Here is a 23,465-nt window from a genome sequence, read left to right as displayed (position 1 = left end):
TCTCACTCTGCAAATATAAATTTGTTTCAAACATTACTGTTAACAACTCACTCCCACTACTTTCACACAGTTCAGTGCAATTACAAACTCATATCAGAATTAGAATAGAGTTTACTCGGCATTTTCTGTTTTTATTTCTACAGAATTAGAAAGCAGCATTCAACGAGCTCACAGGTTTGAACCCCGATCTGCTCTGTGTCAGTCTATGTCATGTGGCGAGTGGGGATGATGCAGGTGGCCACTGTAGTCAGCCAGGTCTGTGTGTGTGTGTGTGTGTGTGTCAGAAGCAGCTCACCTGATGTTCTGCTGTGGTTGCATAACCTGTCGCCACCCCGTGTGAGCTTGCACATGAAGAATGCTTATTTAGAGGAGACACTGGAAGGTGACTGATATGTCTTGCATTCCCACAATGTATTGTGCAGACAATGTGGCAGGAGGAATGAAGTTGCATTGATAAAGCACCTGTCAAAGTGAATTTCTTTACAATTTCACTCATTGTTACAATGCTGTGCAGCAGTTGTTACTGTGCAGCAGTTGTTACTGTCCAGCACAGATTATGTTGAAAACCTGACAAGAGCATGATCAGAAGTATATTCTGTTAATTATTTACAAAACGCAAAGGTTTATTCAAAATGGGGTGGTTGTGGACATTTTCCCCAGGTGAAGCAGTAAGGCAGTACCTTACCCATGCAGGATGCCATGAAGGTTGAAAAAAAGTAGATGGAAAGCTGAGGTAAATCAGGGTGTAATGATTAGTCGATGATTAACAGATTTTAAAAAAAGTTACCCAAAGAGGGGATGAGAGGGCAGAGAGAAGTTACACTCTTGAAATTCTGGAAGGATGAGAGGAGGAGTCAGCGTGATGATTTTCATTTGATTTATTATTGTCACATGTATTAGTATACAGTGAAAAGTATTGTTTCTTGCATGCTGTACAAACAATGCATACCGTACATAGGGAAGGAAGGAGAGACTGCAGAATATAATGTTACAGTTATAGCAAGGTGTAGAGAAAAGATCAACTTAATACGAGGTAAGTCCATTCAAAAGTCTGATGGCAGTAGGGAAGAAGCTGTTCTTTAGTCGGTTGGTACGTGACCTCAAACTTCGGTATCTCTTTCCTGACGGAAGGAGGTGGAAGAGGGTATGTTCGGAGTACGTGGGGTCCTTAATTATGCTGGCTGCCTTTCCGGGGCAGCGGGAATTGTAGACAGAGTTAATGGGTGGGAGGCTGGTTTGCGTGATGGACTGGGCTACATTCACGACCTTTTGTAGTTTCCTGCGGTCTTGGGCAGAGCAGGCTCCATACCAAGCTGTAATACAACCAGAAAGAATGCTTTCCATGGTGCATCTGTAAAGGTTGGTGAGAGTCGTAGCTGACATGCCAAATTTCCTTAGTCTTCTGAGAAAATAGAGTCGTTGGTGGGCTTTCTTAACTATAGTGTCGGCATGGGGGGACCAAGACAGGCTGTTGGTGATCTGTACACCTAAAAACTTGAAGCTCTCGACCCTTTCTACTTCGTTCCCATTGATGTAGACAGGGGCATGTTCTCCACTACGCTTCCTAAAGTCAATGATAATCTCCTTCATTTTGTTGACCTTGAGGGAGAGATTATTGTCGTCGCACCAGTTCACCAGATTCTCTATCTCATTCCTATACTCTGTCTCGTCATTGTTTGAAATCCGACCCGCTACGGTGGTGTCATCAGCAAATTTGAAGATCGGGTTGGAGGGGAATTTGGCCACACAGTCATAGGTGTATAAGGAATATAATAGGGGGCTGAGGACACAGCCTTGTGGGGCACCGGTGTTGAGGATGATCGTGGAGGAGGTGTTGTTGCCTATCCTTACTGATTGTGGTCTGTGGGTTAGAAAGTTCAGGATCCAGTCACAGAGGGAGGAGCCGAGGCCAAGGCCACGGAGTTTGGAGATGAGTTTCGTAGAAATGATGGTGTTGGAAGGCTGAGCTGTAGTTGATAAATAGGAGTCTGACGTAGGTGTCTTTGTTATCGAGGTGTTCCAGAGTGCAGGGCCATGGAGATGGCGTTTGCTGTGGACCTGTTGCAGCGGTCGGCAAACTGTAGTGGATCAAGGCAATCTGGGAGGCTGGAGTTGATTCGTGCCATGACTAACACTTTCGAAGCACTTCATGAGTCTTAACCTTGGACACAAAATGGCCTTGAGGACGCGTACCCACATTGCTTTCCTGACCATTTGTGCTGTCAGTGTTGTGCAGCTGTTATTTGGATCCTATCTTGAACTTTGGTGGTTTTCATTTTGCACAAAGGTGTAAAAGCTGGGCATGAGTATTTCATTCAAACACAATTTACATCACTGTCTCCATTGGAAATGTCTGATACATTTTCTTTTGCAAGAAGTGTATGTTCCTTTAAGACAGCAAGGAGGGTATGTTCCTTTAAGACAACCCTTTCCACATAGACAATCAGTAATGGAATCACAAATGTATTATAATCATGCATAGAACTTTGTTAAGTTCGCCAAGGATCCCATTGCTGCTAAATGGGATACAGGACGTGGTGTGTTAAATTTTACACCACGGTTAGCTGATCAGTGTAGGATATTCTTCAAATTCAGCCTGAGCAGCACCATGGCTCCTGGTTGTGTTGAATATAACAAATTGAGCGAGTACAGTGTGGGGAAGGAGACTGTGTCTGAAATCTCAAACAAAAAGCCCAGTTATTTATGGTATAGACCAGTCACGTAGGCCCAGCCAATGTTGAATGTTTGTGGAGGGAGTTGGGGGCGGGGTGGGGGGGGTAGAAACGCATGGGTTAGGGGTGGGAGAGATGGCGGTGGGATGGGAATAAAGAGCCTCATAGGCATCCTCGAAATGGCTGCTGCATTTAATGCCTGACAAATTGAAAGTACTTTTTGTTTTGTTGCTTTATTATTTTTTTTCGGTCTATGATTTTTACAATAAACGGTAGATATTTCTCATCATTGCTTATTTGCAAAGTGGCTAAAACAAAAGGGAAGCTTCCACATTCAAATTTCTTCCAGCACCCACCTCCCCCCCCCCCCCCCCACCCAGCCCCGGCAATCCATAAGCATCCATCAAAACCCAGAGATTAGGAGATGATCACAATCAACTTCACCGACTCGAATTGCGATTTAAAAGAACAAGGGGGCGATTCTCCGAGCCCGGCGCCAGGCCGGAGAATCGCTGCAACTGCGCCACGACGCCGGTGCGCGATTCTCCGAGGTGCAGCGAATCGGCGCCATTTGCGCCGGCGTGTTTGACACGGCGCCGGTCGTGGACCGCTGGAATCGGCGGGGCGGCCGCGCGGAAACGGCAGAGTCCCGCCAGCGCTGTTCACCCCTGGTCGCTGCCGTCGGGAACTCTGCACGAAGGGTCGGGGGGGCGGCCTGTGGGGCGGGGAAAAGCGCTCCTTCACCGGGGGGGGGGGGGGGCCTCCGATGGGGTCTGGCCCACGATCGGGGCCCACCGATCGCCGGGCCGGCCTCTCGCCCCCCGGGCCTACTTTGTTGGGAGGCCGGCCCCTGAACACCGACGCCATGTTGAGCCGGGATCGGCACACTGAAAACGTCCCCCGCGCATACGCAGGTTGGCGCGGCCCAACTGCGCATGCGCGGATTGGCGCAGCGCCCATTTGACGCCAGGAAGGGAGGCTGGAGCGGCGTGAACCGCTCCAGCCTTGTGCTGGCCCCCTGTGGGGGACAGAATCGCTCATTCCCGGGCCCGTTTCACGCCATCGTGAAACGCGACGGCGTTCACGACGGCGCAAACACTTGGTCTCCATTTTGGAGAATCGTCCCCCCAAAACTTTGATTTTGCTCACGTTTCTGAATCTTTCCCTTTTTTGTTCCCTCCTGGAATTAAGCCAACCAACAGCAGCACTGATCAAGCACCGCCACAATGATCCACGTACATTTAGTTACCTAATTTTCCTTTTATTTTTCTCCTTCTATAAATAGATGCCAGTTGTTAATCTGATTATTAACTGAAGAAACACAATTTTGCTTCTCTCTGCCTCAGCCCCACAAATCCAAAATTTGCACCAATTAAGTTCAATTGAAGGATGCCATGATTCCCTCACTCAGATGATAAGCATATCATGCTTTTAAGTGATACCAATGTAAAGCTCATACCACAAGTTCCCCACACACCTAACCCCTTTGAACTTGTCTTTGTCAATTAAATACAAATCCTACACATTCTTCTCTCTATTTTGCCCATGATTTAACTTTAGACACCCAACAGAAAAAAATACAATTTTTAAAATCAAGTATTTCCCTGAAACCCTGCCCTGCACCCCCCACCCCACCTCCTCTAACCCCCATGCCCAATTTTCTTCCTCTCCTGAAGGCACAGACCACAGTTCAGATACTATGGGTGCTGGTCACCATTCAGTATCTATGTTTTTAAAAAAATTTAGAGTACCCAATTCATTTTTTCCAATTAAGGGGCAATTTAGCGTGGCCAATCCACCTAACCTGCACATCTTTGGGTTGTGGGGGCAAAACCCACGCAAACACCGGGAGAATGTGCAAACTCCACACGGACAGTGACCCAGAGCCGGGATCGAACCTGGGACCTCAGTGCAGTGAGGCAGCTGTGCTAACCACTGCACCACCGTGCTGACCCCATTCAATATCTGTGTTAGCAGGCCCCATGAGACTGGTCCTGTTCTCACTTGATGGCCTCACAGCCAGACCTCCCTTCAAAGGCCGTTGGGCTACAATCAGTAACAGAAGCCTTGGCTGATATTTCTTCTCTCCTTCTCCAACAGAGACCTAATGGGGGTGCACATGCTGGTGGCCAAGTAAAGATCAGCACAGATTAGGGGCGAGATTCTCCGACCCCCCAGCGGACCGTTGGCCGCCGTGAATTCCGCCCCCGCCGCCCGCCGAAGTCTCCGAAGGGAGAAAAGTCGGCGGGGCGTCAATGGCGCCGCACACCTCGGAGAATGGCACGGGTGGGCGCAAGGCAATGGATTTTGGGGCTGTCGATATTCTCCCATCCGGATGGGCCGAAGTCCCGTCGACGTGATGACGGGTCACGTCGGCGTAAATCAAACCACCTTTCAATCGGCGTCAACCAGCTCAAGGTTTACGCCGACCAGCGTGGAGGTGGGTGACGGCCTGGGGGGTTGGCCGCTGGAGAGGCGATGGCGTGGCCGCAGTGTGAATGTGTGGGGGAGAGGTGTGTGTAGGGTTTTGTGTGTGTGCGGCGGGAGGGGTGGTTAGAATGGGCTGGGCTCCGGGGGAGTGCCGGGAGGGGGGGGTGAGTGCCGGGGAGGAGGATGGGGTCCATGCCGGGAGGGGGATGGGGGGGGGGGGTCCGTGCCGGGGAGGGGGATGGGGTCCGTGCCGGGGAGGAGGATGGGGTCCGTGCCAGGGAGGAGGATAGGGTCCGTGCCGGGGAGGAGGATGGGGAGGATGGGGTCCGTGTCGGGGAGGAGGATGGGGTCCATGCCGGGGAGGGGGATGGGGTCCGTGCCGGGGAGGAGGATGGGGTCCGTGCCGGGGAGGGGAATGGGGTCTGTGCCGGGGAGGAAGATGGGGTCCGTGCCGGGGAGTAGGATGGGGTCCGTGCCGGGGAGGAGGATGGGGTCCGTGCCGGGGAGGGGGATGGGGTCCGTGCCGGGGAGGGGGATGGGGTCCGTGCCGGGGAGGGGGATGGGGGGGGGGGGTTCGTGCCGTGGAGGGGGATGGGGTCCGTGCCGGGGGGGGGGGACGGGGTCCGTGCCGGGGAGGGACATGGGGAGGGGGTGGGGCAAGTGAGTTGGTCCACCTGGCCAGGTGCCAGCCTCCAACAGTCGGACCCATGCGGTCCATGCCACCTGGCTGGGGGGAGGTGGGGGTATGGGCAATGATGACATGCCGTCGTCCTCCCCCCCCCCCCGGGCCAGGCTGTCATGTTTTCCGATCAGCCAGCGATGTTGGCCGCCGTGGCGGCAGCCGCTAATGTCCATGTTGCCCTGGATGAGGAGGAGGAGGAGCGTGCCAGAGAGGCGGCGCAGGCTGCCGCAGAGGGGCAGGCGGCAGCCGACCAGCCTGGAGGGACACCTGACCGACAGGGGGAGGAGGGGGAGGAGGACGTCGCGGCCCCACGGCAACGGAGGCACCCGAGGGCGCCCCGTGTGTACCGGCCCCGGCAGTCATACCAGGACCTCACGGACCGAGAATGCAGGAGGAGACTCCGGATGAGCCGGGAAACCATGCTGGCGCATCTGTCACCGCGTGGCACTGGCGGGGGACACCCTCTCCCCGTGTCCGTCAAGGTTACGGTGGCCCTGAACTTTTATGCAACGGGGTCATTCCAGGCACCGACGCCTCCCCGACATCTGGCGCTGCCAGTCCTGGAGGCCCGTGCTGGTATCGACAGGGGTCTGCAGGTTTGCAGCCATGGAGCTCAGGGGATTGGCAAACCCTGTCTGTGACTGTGCGACGCCGGCTCGCACATGGGCAATGGCGCCGATGCCCTCAGCGATGGCCTGCTGAGACTGGGCCATGGACTGCAGAGACTGGGCCATGGCCTGCTGAGACTGGGCCATGGAGTTGAGCGCCTCTGCCATCTCCCGCTGGCGCTGGCTCATGGCCTCCTGTGAGAGGGCAGCCATATCCTGGGCCACAGACGTCGCCTGCACGGAAAGCCCGAGGCCTCGCAAACCGTTCCCCATGTCTGACACCGTCGCACCCATTGCCTCCACCGCGGACGCCACCCGTGCGGTGTCGGCCTGGGTGGCACGCATGACCGGCACCACTCCCAGCTCCTGGACGCGGGTGGACTCCTCCACCTGCGACTGCAGCCGCCGCAAGCTGGCCGTCACCCTCTTCGCTCATCTCTGGTTCGGTGGTTGCATTGGATCTATGAGTGGGTGTGGTAACTCCAGGAACCCGGGATCCATCTGGGCGGCAGATGTTCGCTTGGGCTGGGCTGCCCTCCGACCACCCGGCCTCTCTGCTGCTCCTACCTACACCTGCTGTACCGGGACGGCTGTGTTGTGCGCACCAGTGAGTGTACCAGACGCCTCATCACTAAAGTGCCCAACCGAGGTGAGCGTCTCTGCGATGGTGGAGGGTGTTGGTGACAGCAGTGGCGTTGTGTCGTGCGCATCGTCCCACTCTGAGTCCATGGCACTTTGGGGTGGCAGTTCGTCCCCGCCCATCCAATCTGTGTCACTGTCCTGTATGTCAGTTTCCTGGGTAGTGCTGTCCCAGGTAGGGGTGTCCTGGGTAGTGGTGTCCTGGGTGGTGGTGTCCTGGGTAGTGGTTTCGTGGCTCGGCTGTGACGGGGGCCAGTGGCTGCCCCTCTCGTCGCTGGGTGGCACACGCCTGCGTCGTCGCACCCGCACGAGACGGGGGCATCGTCTCCCTGTTGCTCCAGGTCTCTCCATCTCCAGTGGTCTCCGAGGGGCATCCTGCGGGCGTCGCATGCCAGAGGGTCCGGGTCTCTCCGTCCCCCGTGGTCTCCGAGGGGCATCATGCGGGCGGTGTGCATCTGCGGGGATGGGTGCCTCGACGTTTGCTCCTGCGATACACAATGAAGCATGCATGGTTAGACACGCAGGCAGTGGTCAGGTGATATGGGGGAGGGGGATATAGGGGAGGGGGGATATGGGGGAGGGGGATATGGGGGAGGGGGGGATATGGGGACGGGCTGTCGGTGGCTCACTTGCTGGTGGGCCCCCAACCTCTGCATCAGCAACCTCCCGGTCCACAGGTCCGCCAGCCAGTTCCAGGGCCCTTTCCTCATGTTCGGTCAGTGGCCTCTCATCAGCGGGGCCTCCTCCAGTCCTCACATGCTCCCTGGTGTTGTGTGCGCGTTTTTCCTGTGGGGGGGGGGGGGGGGGGGGGTGGCAAGGGTAAAAGGCAACAGTGTTAGACAGGTATATGAATGCACGCCATCGGTTGCGCGTGTATTGCAGAGGTTAAGGTTAGGGCTGGATTCACTTGGGGAAATGGGGGAAGGCGGATATGGGGATATGGGGAGGGGGATATGGGGGATATGGGGAGGGGGGATATGGGGGATATGGGGGAGGGGGATATGGGGGATATGGGGAGGGGGGATATGGGGGATATGGGGAGGGGGGATATGGGGGAATATGGGGAGGGGGGATATGGGGAGGGGGGATATGGGGGAGGGGGGATATGGGGGAGGGGGGATATGGGGATATGGGGGAGGGGGGATATGAGGGATATGGATATCGGGCAGGGGGAGGCTCACCCTGGCTGCCCTGACGAGGTCGTTCACCTTCTTGTGGCACTGGGTGCCTGTCCGTGGTGTCAGGGCCACAGCGGTGACGGCCTCTGCCACCTCCCTCCACAGACGCCGGCTGTGGCGTGGGGCAACTCTGCGGCCGTGCCCGGGATACAGGGCCTCCCTCCTCTGCTCCACCGCGTCCAGGAGCGCCTCCACATCCCGTGACTCGAATCTCGGGGCTGAGCGGCAGGCGGCCATCCGGTTGGGTGTTCTGGTCGGGTGGGGGGGAGCAGCGCGTCCTTAATGAGCCGTCACGCCGTGTGGCGTGTATGACGCCGCACGGCATGAACCACGTGAGCCAGCGCGGATAGCGTCACGTCGCTGCTAGCCCATTCCGGGCCGGAGACTTTGCGACGTTTTTGGCGGCGCGATGCAGGTGGGATTTGCGACGTTTTTGCCGCCGGTCGGCGGACTTTGCGCCGATAACGGAGAATTTCGCCCCAGGAATCACTTCTTGCACTAACATATCTTTCTTCTGTGCTATCAACACAACTGGGGGGCATGTTGTTGCTCTTTTGTGGCTATAAATATGGCGGTTAATAAGGTCGCCTTTCTTTTCTTTAAAAATCTTTTTGTTGGCATTTCTCATATTTATAAACAGTTGTATATATACACATCACATTTCTCTCTGGCCCCTCTGGCACCGTTCACATTTGTCCTCCACCTCCAGGAAGAACCTGCTCATTCGGGTTCTGGCCAGGTGCGCTCTGTGCACCACTTTGAGCTGCATTCGGCTGAGCCTTGCGCAGGAGGAGGTGGAGCTCTCCCTGCTCAGTGCTTCGCTCCAGAGTCCCCATCCTACCTCTGCCCCAGTTCGTCCTCCCATTTTTGTCTGATCTCGTCCAGTGGAGTCCGGGCTCTGTCCAGTAGCTGTCCGTATATTTTCCCACATAGCCCCCCCTTCTCGCTGCTTGTGCCTATCAGGTCCTCTAGTAGTGTGCTTTCTGGGGCCCCAGGGTACCCCACTGTCTCTTTGCGGAGGAAGTGTTTTCTTTGGAGGTGTCTCATTTCCTGTCCTTTTGCTAGCCTCCACTTCCTCGTCAGTTTATCTAGTGTCGCCAGTCTGTGCCCTACATAGAAGTCCCCGATGGTCAATGTGCCCCCGTCCTGCCTCCATCTTTTGAAGGTGGTATCTAGCATGGCTGGGGGAATCTGTGATTGCCACAGATGGGGGCCATGGGGGACATTTTAGTTATCCCAAAGTGTTGTCTGAGGTGGGTCCATGTTCTCAGCGTGGCCGCTACCACTGGGCTCGTTGTGTACCTTGTTGAGGAGGATGGGAGTGCTGCTGTAGCCAGGGCCCGGAGGGTCGTTCCTTTACAGGATGCCTCCTCCATTTGTATCCAATCTGTATCAGGTTCTTGTTCCCATCTCCTCACTCTTTCTGCCGTTGCTGCCCTGTGGTAGTATTGTAGGTTTGGTAAGGCCAAGCCCCCTTTGATTTTCCTTCTTTGCAGTGTCTGCTTTGGGATTCTTGGGTTCTTCCGCCCCCCCCCCCCCCCCCCCCCCATACAAACGCCTTGAGATTCTTGGATTCTTACCCCCACCGCCCCCCCATACAAACGCCATGATTAGACTGTCTATGTTTTGGAAAAAGGCCTTGGGGATGAAGATCGGAATGGATCTAAACAGGAAGAGGAACCTTGGCAGTACGTTCATCTTGATCGCCTGCACTCTTCCCGCCAGGGAGAGTGGGAGTGAGCCCCACCTTTGAAGGTCTCTTCTTACTTCCTCCACCAGGCTGGTCAGGTTCCACTTGTGGATCTGTGTCCAGTCTCTGGCTATCTGGATCCCCAGGTAACGGAATCTGTTCTGGGCCGTTTTGAACGGGAGCCCCTCCAGCTCTGTCCCTCCCCCTTTTGGGTTCACTGGGAATGTCTCGCTTTTGCCCAGGTTAGGTTTGTAGCCCGAAAAGGTTCCAAACTCTTTCAGCATTTGCAGTATTGTCTTCAATCCCTCCTGTGGCTTCGAGACATAGAGGAGCAGGTCATCTGCATAGAGTGAGACTCTGTGCTCTATGTCTCCTCTCCGGATTCCCTTCCAGCTTTTCGCGTCCCGCAGGGCTATCGCCAGGGGTTCGATGGCTAGCCCGAACAAGAGTGGGGACAGGGGGCAGCCCTGTCTTGTTCCTCTCTGTAGCTGGAAGTATTCAGAGCTGGTGGTGTTAGTTTGGACGCTCGCTTTGGGAGCGTTGTACAAGAGCCTCACCCAGGCGGTGAATCCCGCTCCTAGCCCAAACCGTTCCAGTACCTCGAGGAGGTAGTTCCATTCGACTCTGTCGAAGGCCTTTTCTGCGTCCAGGGAGACGATCACCTCTGGTGTTCTCTCCCCAGAGGGGGTCATTATTACGTTCAGCAGCCGCCTGATGTTCGCTGTGAGCTGCCTACCCTTGACAAGGCCGGTTTGGTCCTCTGCGACCACCTCTGGTACACAGCCCTCCAGCCTTTTGGCCAGGACCTTTGCGAGTATTTTCGCATCCACGTTCAGCAGTGAAATGGGTCTGTATGATCCACATTCCGTCAGGTCTTTATCTTTTTTGGGTATCAGTGAAATTGTGGCCTGCGCTAGCGTTGCGGGCAGGGTGCCCCATGCCAGTGAGTCCACGAACATGACCCTTAGGTGTGGGGCCATGACTGGTGCAAATTTTTTGTCGAAGTCCACCGGGAACCAGTCGGGTCCCGGTGCCTTCCCGCCTGCATGGAGCTGATGCTCTCCATGATTTCTCCCAGGTCTATTGGTGCTTCCAGCTCCGCCCGTCTGTCTTCCCCCACAACTGGTAGTTCCAGTCCGTCTAGGAACAGTTTCATCCCCGTGTCCCCGTTGGGGGGCTCGGAGGTGTACAGTTTCCGGTAGAAGGTCTCAAATGCCCGATTGACCTCCTTTGGTTCAGTTACCAGTCTGCCTTTGCTACCCTTTACCTGCACTATTTCCCTCATGGCTGCCTGCTTTCTCAGCTGGTGAGCCAATAGGCGGCCAACCTTGACCCCGTATTCGTAGAAGGTCCCCCGTGTCTGACGGAGTTGGTACACTGCTTTCCTAGTGGATAGCAGGTTAAAGTCCATTTGCAGCTTTTTCCTCTCCGCCAGCAGCCCTACGGTCGGGGCCTCGGAGTATTTTCTATCGACTTCCATAATGGAGTCCACTAGCTGTTGCCTGGCCACCCTCTCTTCCCTATCTCGGCTTGCCTTGTAGGCTATGATCTCTCCTCTAATCACAGCCTTCAGTGCCTCCCGGAACGTGGAGTGCGAGACCTCCCCGTTTTGGTTGTTACTCACGTAGTCTCCTATGGCCCGCGATGTTTTCTGACAGAAGACCTTGTCGGCCAGGAGGTCCGTGTCCAGCCTCCATGTGGGGCGCTGGGCACGGCCTGTCTCCAACCTCACATCCATATAGTGTGGAGCGTGGTCGGAGCTAACGATTGCGGAGTAGTCCGTTCCCGTGATCCCTGGAAGCACCGATTTCCCCACTGCAAAGAAGTCGATACGGGTGTACACCTTGTGTACTTGTGAGAAGTATGAAAATTCCTTTTCTCCCGGGTGCAGGAACCTCCATGGGTCCACTGCCCCCATCTGCTCCATAAATGCTCCTCGTTCCCTAGCCATGCCAGTCTTTTTCCCTGCTCTAGGGTTTGACCGGTCGGTCAGTGGGTCCTGTACACAGTTGAAGTCACCCCCCCATGATCAGTTGGTGGTGTCAAGGTCGGGGATTTCTGCCATGGTCTTCTTTATGAATTCTGTGTCGTCCCAGTTGGGAGCGTACACATTTGCCAGTACGACCGGTGCCCCTTCCAGGACACCGCTGACCATGACGTACCGTCCCCCTGGGTCCGTAACTGTCTTGGTTTCCGTAAACCTTATCCTCTTACTAATCAATATTGCTACTCCCCTAGCCCTCGTCCCATAGCATGAGTGGTATGTCTGTCCCACCCAACCCTTCCTTACCAGCCGTCGGTCCTTCTCCCTCAGGTGCGTCTCTTGTAGGTAGATTATGTCTGCTTTCAAGCTTCTTAGGTGGGTGAAGACTCTGGATCTTTTGACCGGGCCGTTGAGTCCCCTTACATTCCAGGTAACAATCCTGGTGAGGGGTTTTTGACCCCCCCGGTCCTGCGGGGTCACCCATACTTACCTGGTGGATGCGCCCCTGCCCTTCGGGGTTTCCCTTCGTTAGGGGGCCGTACAAAATGGCCACGGTCACCGCTCTCACCATGAGGTCGGGCCCCAGGGTTCCGGGGTTTCCTTTTGTCCAGGGGGCACCCACCATGGCCTCCAGCTGTGTGTACGCCACGTGGCTGCGCCCCTGCACTCCAGGATCTCCCTTCATCCTGAAGCCCTCCCGAGTGGCTGTTTGTGGCACCGTCTTGGTTCCTCGCCCTGCTCCATGCCTGCCGAGGCCTGTGTTCGTGCTGCTTATCTACCTCACCCTTCCCTTTGCTTCTCTTTTGTTCTGCGCTCTCCCCCCCGACTCCTCTCACCCCCCCTTAGTCCCTGTTCCTCTGTCCCCCCCCTGTGTTCTTCCCCCCTTCTGCCCTGCCCCCCCCTTCTCTTTGTGCCAGGCGCTTCCTCTCCCCTGAGAAGCACACCGCGGCCTCCTTTCTTCCTGCCCTCCCGTGTTAGCCCTCCTCGCTAGCACGGTGGCCCCCCTCCCAGCACTTGCCCTGCTCTGGTCCTGTTTTACCTTCCTTTTGCTAGCCCTTGTCTCGCCCTCCTGTCCGTCTTTTTCACCCTCATTCACCTTGCTTCACACCCCCCCATTGCATTGAGAGGTGGAACGAGCCCGGGAACGAGTCAGCACAGTCCCGCACAGTGCACCAAACACGTGTGTACAGTTCGTGATCTTATTGTCTCTGTTTGCAGTCTGCCCGCTGCTCTTTGTTCCCATTCTTCCTTTCTTTTCCATCCCTGTCATTTTCATGATGGCCGTTGTGGCTGTCCCTCCCCCAGTTTGTTCGCTCTAACAAACTCCTCTGCTGCCGCTGGGGTGTTAAAAAACAGCTCCTTCCACTTAAATGTTACCCAGAGTTTGGCCGGGAATAACATCCCAAATTTCACATTACTTTTGTAGAGTGCTGATTTGGCCCTGTTAAGTTCAGCCCTTCTTTTGGCCAGGTCCCTTATGGTCTTCCCTTCCCACATGCTCGCTTTCGTCTGCCGGCCCCACTTTAGGATTTTTTCCCTGTCTTGGAACCTGTGCAGCTTCACGATAATCGCTCTGGGCTGCTCCCCGGCTTTGGGCCTGGGTCGGAGCGACCTGTGCGCCCTGTCGATTTCTGGGGGGTTTGGAAACTTCTCCCTTCCCACCAGCTTGCCCAGCATTTGGATGACGTAGCCTGTTGGATCTCTGCCCTCCATCCCCTCTGGCAGACCCACTATTTTTACATTCTGCCGTCTGGACCTATTTTCCTGGTCCTCCACTTTCCCTCTTAGGCTCCCCTGGGTCGTTACCAGCCTTTTCACCTCGGTTTCCTGAGTTACCATCCAGTCACTCTGGTCCGAGGCGGCCCTCTCCAACTCCTGAATAGTTTTCTCCTGCAACTCCACCTTCCTTTCCAGGCCGTTGATGGTTCGCTGCATTTTTTCTGTTGTCTCTGCCAGCATCTCCTTCATCATTGTGTGGAGCTCTGTCCTGAGTGCCTCCCTCATGGCGTTTATCTCCGTATTTATCTCCTCCTTTATGGCGTTTATTTCCGTTTTCAGCATGCTTCTCCATTCCTCCCCCTGTGCTGGAGGGTTGGGGGGAGGGGGGGGGGGGGAGATGGTCGCCGCGTCCTGTTCCTGCTCAGCTGCTCGGCTCGCCAGCTTTTCCGCTTCCTGATTCGCCTGAACCTCCGCCCCGCCCCGTGGGGTCGTCTGCCTGCGCGGCCGCAGCTCCTGCTATTTTCCTTCGCCTTCACTGTTGTTCCTTCTTACATCTCGCCGTCCCCTCAATTTATTATTTGGAGGCATATTTCTGTCTGTGCCTTCCCTTTAAAAATAATTTTTTTTTTATAAAAAGGGATTTTTCTTTTTTTGGGGGGAAAGTTTTTTTTCCCTTTAAAAAAGTTTTTCTTTTTTAAAAAAAATTTGCAGGAGAGGAACAAGGAAGGTTGAATTAAAAAATTCTTATTTTGTCCTTGTGACCCTCTCCATGCTCCGACTTTCAGGCTGTTTCTGAGCGATCCCCACTGCTCCTCCACGTGCAGCTCACCGGGACCAGTCCCTCCTTGTTTTTCCTCTCCCTCTCCAACTCCGTGGATCGGAGCTTTGGCGCCTGGGCAGGGCCGAATTCGCGGGGCCTAAGGATTTTTCTTTTTGTCAAATTCCCCGGGAAAACCCCTACAAAAAAGCCGTGGTTTTGTGGCTGTGCGGGAGCGTCTTTGCTGCACCGCTCCGTTCGCGATCGCCACCGGAAGTCAAGGTCGCCTTTCTTAATCTTAATTATGAACATGCTTTCAGAGTCGCCAGGTATCTCTTGATACCGCCACAAGGTTCAACCGAATACCGATCAAAGAGCCAATACATCAGTTAGTTAGTTCAAAGTCAATGATACTTTATTTACACACAGTATGATTTACTCATGCACAATAACACTACAGGCTAAACTATGTCTATCACTAAGACCTATTCTTAACTTCGGGTGCCCACTCAGGTCAGAGGAACAGTGGCCGTTGTTCGGATCTGATGCTGTTGGGTTTGAAGAAGTAGCAGGAGTATAGCTATGGTCGGCTGGTAGCGAGCGTTGAACTTGAACTTAATTGCTTCTGGTGGTGCAGGTGGAAGGGTCTCGCCAGTTGAGAGCCGATTCCAAGAGAGGGAACACGTGGCGGGGTTCCTTCTGATACTGGGGGGGCTTCGTGCGCTTTTAGGCAGGCCTAAATTACTTGGTCCCAATTAATTGGGCAGCTTCTCGATCACTGCCATCGAACTGAGCCAATAAAGGGGCGGGTGCTTGATGGCTGGATGTCCTAAGTGGCCATTGGCCTTGCTTTGTTTGTTTCTTCTTGCTGAGGTAGTGGCGCCAGAATGTCTGGGACGGTATCGGCTACCTGAGCACGAGTCTTTGTTCATCGGAGATGGGCCATCGATGTGCAAATCAGCCAAGAGTTTCGGTTCCGTCTGCAGTCTGTCTTCTAAATTCACCTGAGGAAGGAGCAGCGCTCCGAAAGCTAGTGACATCGAAACAAACCTGTTGTTCTAAATACACATTCAGGCTCTGTGCCTGCTTGTTACTTTGCATTGTCCATTTTTCCCTGTATGCTCTGCGAGTGTCCATTTTATATGCTGAAAGTGGCCATCCCAGATGGCTACAATGTGTTAACGTAATGTTACGCCCTGAGTTCCACCACGATGTGAGCTGCGGGGTGCTTCACATTGCCTGCTGCACAGTACAGTTATTGCTGCTATTTTACACAGAGTGTGCCATCTGCTGAACAAGCGAGGAAAGTGATGATCATATAATACTACAGGCTTCCTTTTAAAATCAACCAGCAGAACCCTCTCACTATTTATCAAGTTTCAACCCTTGCATCAGTCGCAACACAATTTTACTCACCCTTTATCTTTCAAAAGTCTTTTCATAGATTGACCAAAATGTTTTTTTCTCACTGTCCAACATACCACTACCTCTTTTCCATCAATTTTAAACTCCACTTGCATGTTATTAGCACATTAGCTACCTCTATCAAATGCTAATTAACAAATGTGTATTCATATTGTCTACCTGGTGTTGGCCCCCCGCCAAGGTCTCAGCAAACCCAATGAAGAGGTTTTTCCTGTCTAAACATTCCAGGTGTGATGATGTTCCAGCTGAAACATTGATTTATCTCTTCCTGTCAGCACCTGCTGACTTTCTTCCAGTATTTTCTGGCTTTACTTCAGCTTTTCAGAGTTCAGGTTTATTTATTCCCACAACGTCACGGCTCATTTCAGGAATGGTGCCGTATAGGTGATTGAGTGATGTCCCATGGATCAATACAGCGAGTGGTGATTGAGGGAGAACCAATTTTCTATACTGTGCAAAGATGAAGAATTCACATTTATGCAACACCTTTCAAAATGTCAGGAAAGACAATTAAATACTAAAAGGAATGGGAACCGTAAGCCAAAATAATCAAATTTATCGAATGACCCCTCAAATTCCCAACAAGATTCCACTTTTAACCACAAATGAGAAGCAATGGCAATTACACAGGGCGAATGATACTTCAAATAAAAAGGTAAATTTCACTTTAAATAATAGGTACAGAACAGGCGCATCTTATGCAACTTCAAGGATTTGCTTCACTCTCTGCATGAATGTGGTATTTTGTAACTGATGCACGATCAATTACACTCAAGACGAAGTGATTTCATAACTGAAGGCTTTAATCGACTAGAACTTGTTCCCCAGCAGCTTCGGTACAGAAAGTGAAGGCTGCTGGGACGGCACCAGTACTTATACTCCGCCTGTCAGGGCTGGGCTAGGTATCAAGAGCCAATGGTAAACTCCTAATTTTAACTAATGGTCATCAACCTCTTAGGTACAGCAATACCTGATAATACCACATTCACCCCCTGTTAAAAAAGAGTCCGGCGGGGGTGATGGCCAGTGGTAACAGTCGCCTTTTACATGGTATAATCAGATATGGAGGTACCGTGATACCTCCTTACAGGGCTGTCGAGAATATTTACAAAGTGTTCGTTCACGGTTAAAGTCACAACGAAGCAATCAGTTGATCGGGTTGCCTGGTCGTCCTTCTGGATCGTCTGGGCTTCGGTGGTGATTCTGGTGGGGGTCCAGGTGGTTGCGACTCCGGGACCATGGTTTTGGCCTCCCTGGCAGCTTCGTCACCCCTAGGCGGCGCTGTTGGGGCAAACGGTTGACACGGGGGGGGGCGCCTGTAGGGGGCGGCGGTGGGTGGGCGGGTCTAGGCAGGAGCGGCGGGAGTACTGACCCTCCCGTGAGGTGCTGTGGGGGGGGGGGGGGGAGCGGGGTAATGGTTCGGGTGCGCGTGGGGTTCCGGCAGGCGGCAGGTCCCGAAGGGAGACTGTATCTTGCCGGCCGACAGGGAACGGCACGTAGGCGTACTGGGGGTTAGCGTGCAGCAGGTGGACCCTCTCGACCAACGGGTCCGACTTGTGCGCCCGCACATGCTTCCGAAGCAGGATGGGTCCGGGTGTCGCTAGCCAGGTTGGGAGCGAGGTCCCGGAGGAGGACTTCCTGGGGAAAACAAGGAGACGTTCATGAGGTGTCTGATTGGTAGTTGTACAGAGCAGCGACCGGATGGCGTGGAGGGCCACCGGGAGGACTTCTTGCCAGCGGGAGACTGGGAGGTTCCTGGACCGTAGGGCCAGTAGAACAGGCTTCCAGACCGTTCCATTCTCCCTCTCCACCTGTCCGTTTCCCCGGGGGTTGTAACTGGTCATCCTGCTTGAGGCAATGCCCCTGCTGAGCAGGAATTGATGCAGTTCGTCGCTCATAAAGGAGGACCCCCTATCACTGTGTATGTACGCGGGGAAACCGAAGAGTGTAAAGATACTCTGGAGGGCCTTGATGACGATGGTTGCGGTCATGTTTGGGCAGGGGATGGCGAATGGGAACCGGGAGTACTCGTCAATCACGTTCAGGAAATACGTGTTGCGGTCGGTGGAGGGAGGGGGCCTTTGAAATCCATGGTGAGGAGTTCAAAGGGATGGGAAACCTTTATCAGGTGCGCCCTCTCTGGCCGGTAGAAGTGCGGTTTGCACTCCGCGCAGATTTGGCAGTCCCTGGTGACTGTCCTGACCTCCTCGATGGAGTAGGGCAGGTTGTGGGTCTTGATGAAGTGGAAGAAACGAGTGACCCCCGGGTAGCAGAGGTCCTCGTGGAGGGCTCGGAGGCTGTCCACTTGTGCGGTGGCACATGTGCCGCGGGACAGGGCGTCAGGAGGCTCGTTTAGCTTCCCCGGACGGTACAAGATCTCGTAGTTGAAGGTGGAGAGTTCTATCCTCCACCGCAAGATCTTGTCGTTTTTAATCTTGCCCCGCTGTGCATTATCGAACATGAAAGCAACCAACTGTTGATCCGTGAGGAGAGTGAATCTCCTGCCGGCCAGGTAATGCCTCCAATGTCTCACAGCTTCAACTATGGCTTGTGCCTCTTTTTCGACCGAGGAATGGCGAATTTCGGAAGCATGGAGGGTACGGGAGAAGAAGGCCACGGGCCTGCCCGCTTGGTTGAGGGTGGCCGCCAGAGCTACGTCGGACGCATCGCTCTCGACCTGGAAGGGGAGGGACTCGTCGATGGCGTGCATCGTGGCCTTTGCAATGTCTGCTTTGAAGCGGCTGAAGGTCTGGCGGGCCTCCGTCGACAGGGGGAAGGTTGTGGACTGGATTAGGGGTCGGGCTTTGTCTGCGTAGTTAGGGAACTCCATAAGGGGGCGCATGCACTCAGGGTCGGGGCCGATAACTCCATTTTGCACTACGTAGCCTAGAATGGCTAGACGGTCGGTGCTAAATACGCATTTATCCTTATTGTACGTTAAGTTAAGGATTTTCGCGGTCTGGAGAAATTTGCTGACGTTGGTGTCGTGGTCCTGCTGGTCATGGCCGCAGATGGTGACGTTATCCAGATACGGGAACGTTGCGCGTAAGCCGTACCGGTCAACCATTCGGTCCATCTCTCGCTGGAAGACCGAGACCCCATTAGTGACACCAAAGGGAACTCTTAAAAATTGATAGAGCCGCCCATCTGCTTCGAAGGCAGTGTACTTGCGGTCACTATTACGGAGGGGTAGCTGGTGATAGGCGGACTTGAGATCCACCGTGGAGAAGACCTTGTATTGCGCGATCCTGTTTACCAGGTCAGCTATACGGGGGAGAGGGTATGCGTCCAGCTGCGTAAATCTGTTGATGGTCTGACTGTAGTCAATGGCCATCCTATGTTTCTCCCCGGTCTTTACCACCACTACTTGAGCTCTCCAGGGACTGTTGCTCGCTTCGATGACCCCTTCCCTCAGCAGCCTTTGGACCTCTGACCTGATGAAGGTCCGGTCCTGGGCACTGTATCGCTAGGCAGAACCCCTTTATCTCCACCGAGTGTGACCCGGAGGCCAGGGAGATCCTTTGGTTTACAGGGTGGGTAACAAGTGATCAGCGCCTTACCGTGTTGGGGTGAACAAAACGTTCCGTGCTCCCAGAGTCAATCAGGCAAGACGTCTCGTGGCCGTTGATGAAGACCATCGTTGTTGCTGTTGCGAGTGTCCGAGGTCGACTTTGGTCCAGTGTCACCGAGGCCAGATGAAGCAGATGTGAGTTCTGATTGGGCAGCGTGTAGTCGGCCGTGCTTGGGGCCTGGGGACCCATCCAAGATGGCGTCTCCCATGGGTCGCACATGGTGGCCGGGGATAAACAAGATGGTGCCGGGGATGGACAAAATGGCGGCGCCCACCCGTCCAGCGTGGTGTCCGGGGGGCAAGATGGCCACGCGCTGGCCGGTCGGGGCCTGAAGGGGGGGTTGCCGCAGCAGCCTGGAGTCGCTGGAGACTGCGGCCACGGTGCGGGCCTGGCAGACCCCCACACAGTGGCCCTTCTTGCCGCACCCTTTGCAGGTGGCGGTGCGGGCCGGGAGCGCGGGCGGGGATGATTTGCCTGCCCGCAGAAGAAACAGCGGGGCCTGGCGGCATTAGCGTGCCGTCTCGCAGCGCAGGCCTGCGGGGTCAGGGGGCAGGTCTGTGGGGCTGCTGCTGCGGGGTGCCACGCCGCCCAGGGGGCCACCGCGCGGTCAGGCGCATAGGACTGCGCGTTTTGGGAGGCTATGTCCATGGACCCTGCCAAGGCCCGTGCCTCTCTAAGTCCCAGGCTGTCCTTTTCTAGGAGTCTTTGGCAGATCTCTGAGGAGCTCATACCTGCTACGAAGGCATCCCTGATTAAACGTTCCGTGTGCTCGCTCCCCGAAACTTGGAGGCAGCCACAGTTTCGGCCCAGCACCAGTAGCACCCGGTAGAAATCCTCCAACGATTCCCCGGGCTTTGCCATCTAGTTGCAAGCAGGTGACGTCCGTAGACCTGATTTACAGGGCGGATATAATGGCCTTTTAACAGTTTGATCGCGGCATCATAGTCCTCCGCCTCCTCGATAAGGGTGTAGATCCCAGGGCTGACCCTTGAGCGCAGGAGATGCATTTTCTGTTCTTCTGTGGGGGTGCCTCCGGCCGTCTCGAGGTAGCCTTTAAAGCACGCCAGCCAGTGTTTAAATATTGCAGCCGAGTTCTCCGCATGGGGGCTGAGTTGTAGGCACTCCGGTTTGATTCGGAGATCCATCCTTCCATCTTAAGATTAGTCGATTAAATTGATGCACGATCAATTAAAAGGTAAATTTCACTTTAAATAATAGGTACAGAACAGGCACATCTTATGCAACTGCAAGGATTTGCTTCACTCTCTGCATGAATGTGGTATTTTGTAACTGATGCACGATCAATTACACTCAAGACGAAGTGATTTCATAACTGAAGGCTTTAATCGACTAGAACCTATTCTCCAGCAGCTTCAGTACAGAAAGTGAAGGCTGCTGGGACGGCACCGGTTCTTATACTCCGCCTGTCAGGGCGGAGCTACGTATCAACAGCCAATGATAAACTCCTAGGTTTAACCAATGGTCATCAGCCTCTTAGGTACAGCAATACCTAATAATACCACAGTAACTATAAAGTTCCACAATATGCTGTTCTTTATTAACTCAGGGTAGGTTAGGAGTTCTATCCAACAACAGTTTTCACCATCAAGTTTCACAGTTTTCATCAGCAAAACACTTTTATGAACCCCCTATCCCTCAGTTCACAACAGCCCTAATGGTGTTGCTTTCAAGAATTATGTTTTCAACCAATTATACCATAGCTTTGGCAAAGGGTCATCTGGACTCGAAACGTTAGCTCTTTTCTCTCCCTACAGATGCTGCCTTTGGTTTCAGATTCCAGCATCCGCAGTAATTTGCTTTTATCTTTTACACAATAAAAAGCTAGTCCATGGTTTGGCTGCTTCTCTGCAAACGTCCAGCTCCTGAGCATTTCTGAGATATTCACTCAGCTTTCCAGGCTTTAGACCTTTTTAGCCAGCTTGCAGAGTTTCTCCAAAAGCTCCTGTCTCTTTTTGGTGCCCATCATAAAAAACTGACCTCTTCCTGAGAGTAATTTGTTTCTTCTCCTCACAAGAATCTTCCGTGTTGCTCTTTCTATCTCTGTTTGCTTTCTCTTTGGGTCTGCATCTGTGCACTGATCACATTCACCCTCTGCTTGTAGCTCTCCTTTGTGTCTGCATTTCTCCTTTGTGTCTGCCAGCCACACAGTTTCTGGTCAAGGGTTGCCAGGTCACGGATCACATTATACAAGTAAAGCACAATTGATCCCTTTACAATTCATACAAACTTTTAAAAACACTTTTCAAATTTTCTGAAAAGCAATTACAGATTTCACAGGTATTTTAAAGAACTTCCACAGTTTCCTGACTGGACTGCTTCTGGGTCAGAGGTCATCACATTAAGCCCAACTGCATTTATTGACACTCATATATCCTGATCAAAATGCTGCCATTGTTATACGATAAATTGTGCAATGTCTACTCTTTGAGTTTTTGGAACTGCAGGGAACACATTCAAGGAGTGTCAAAGAACAAACTAATCTAACTATTATATTCATTTTATTTACAGTCACAAGGAAGGAAGACAACTGAATTGAAACAGGATTGAAAGAAGGTTGAAGCTAGAGTGTGGGAAAAATCTACTTGGAAAATGGTAGATCAGCCAGAAACGTTTGCTGATGGCCGAACACCAGTCTTGAACTTATAACCCAATTCTCCCTACTGATTTTCAGTAGAAGGACTGTGGAGCTGTTGCTTTATTTGATTTGTGACTGAAATTGTCTATGGCATTCAATAAAATTATTTATGTCCATTAATGTGGTAAATCAAATGTCGTTCCAGCTTCTTGGACTCTCGCATCATGTAGCTCCTCTTGGCTGCACCCTTGTATTAAAATCCTGACCCACTGAGCTATCTCCTACTCTTAACACATGCCTACATTCAACACTGTTGCTCCCATTTTATTTGTGCAGAACTGGCAAAACAGTAACAAACTTAGCAGCGTGGAGGCCCATCTCGAATTCTAAAATCTTTGAAGGGACCATCTGAGGCCGCTCAAGAGAAAAGACCCAAAGCCTGGCAAAACCTTCTCTGGGAAGATGGAAGGAGCAGGAGTGTTTTACCTGCCTCCAAAGGACAACTAGAGGTTGCTGCCTGGACTTACCTGTGGGCCAGCTGAAATTAGTTAGGCCCCAACAGACAATCTGTGTGCTGCTGGCACCATGCTTAGTTAATTTGAGGTCCAAGCCAATTTATTTTATTCTTTCATGGGATTATGGGCATTCTGACAGGGCCAGCATTGTTGTCCATTCCTAATTTCCCTTGAACCGAGAGGCTTGCTAGGCCGTATCAGAGGGTAGTTAAGAGTTAACCACATCGCTGTGGATCTGGAGTCACATGTAGGCCAGACCAGGCAAAGATTCCCTAAAGGATATTAGTGAACCAGATGGGTTTTTAATGACAATTGATGATAGTTTTATGGCTACCATTACAGTTTTCAATTGCAGATTTTATTAATTGAATTTAAATTCCATCAGCTGCCATTGTGGAATTTGAACCCATGTCCCCAGAGCATTACCCTGGGTCTCTGGATTACTGACTAGTCCAGTGATATTACCACTAAGCCACCATCTCCCCAACCAACCGCTAATGTTTCGCAAGGCTTCAGATTTGTGAAATGTCTTAATTCACTCAATCTTCCTTTCCTTCTAAAATCTATAAGTTTTTAAAATGCAAGCTTAGTGTCAATAAATCCCTGTGCCCCAGCCCCCAGAAACCCATCTTTCAACTGTGGTTCACTGGTCTCTGAATGATATGGATCCTGGTTGAAGTCTCACTGCAGGGCTTGAGCACAAAAATTAAGGCTGACACTTTACTGAAGATCTGAAGGAACATTGCACTGCCAGAGGTAGAATCATTCGGATGAGATGTTGAACCCAGGCCCCATCAGCATGCTTTGGTGAATGTGAAAGCTCTCATTGCACTATTTTGAAGAAGAGTAGGGGAGTTATCCCCAGTGTCGTGGCCAATATTTATCCCTCAATCAACATCACAAAAACGGATTAGCTGGTCATTATCACATTGCTGTTTGTGCAAGTTGGCTGCCATGTTTCCTACATTACACCAGCAACAACGCTTCAAAAAGTATTT

General features: G+C 53.0%; 1 long non-coding RNA gene across 1 annotated transcript in view; it reads left to right on the top strand.

The window, feature by feature from the left end:
• LOC140387156 (uncharacterized) overlaps nt 1-22,146 on the top strand; it is a 312,793-nt gene extending 290,647 nt beyond the window's left edge. The window contains exon 3 of the long non-coding RNA XR_011933742.1: nt 21,886-22,146. This is a non-coding gene — a long non-coding RNA (uncharacterized lncRNA). The remainder of the gene's footprint in view (nt 1-21,885) is intronic.
• The last annotated feature ends 1,319 nt before the right edge of the window (nt 22,147-23,465 follow it).

The sequence above is a fragment of the Scyliorhinus torazame genome, chromosome 12 (genome assembly GCF_047496885.1).
Source record: "Scyliorhinus torazame isolate Kashiwa2021f chromosome 12, sScyTor2.1, whole genome shotgun sequence".
Classification (NCBI taxonomy): Eukaryota; Metazoa; Chordata; class Chondrichthyes; order Carcharhiniformes; family Scyliorhinidae; genus Scyliorhinus; species Scyliorhinus torazame.
Note: the sequence above shows the minus strand (reverse complement) of the source record. Positions and strands in the feature narration are given on the sequence as shown.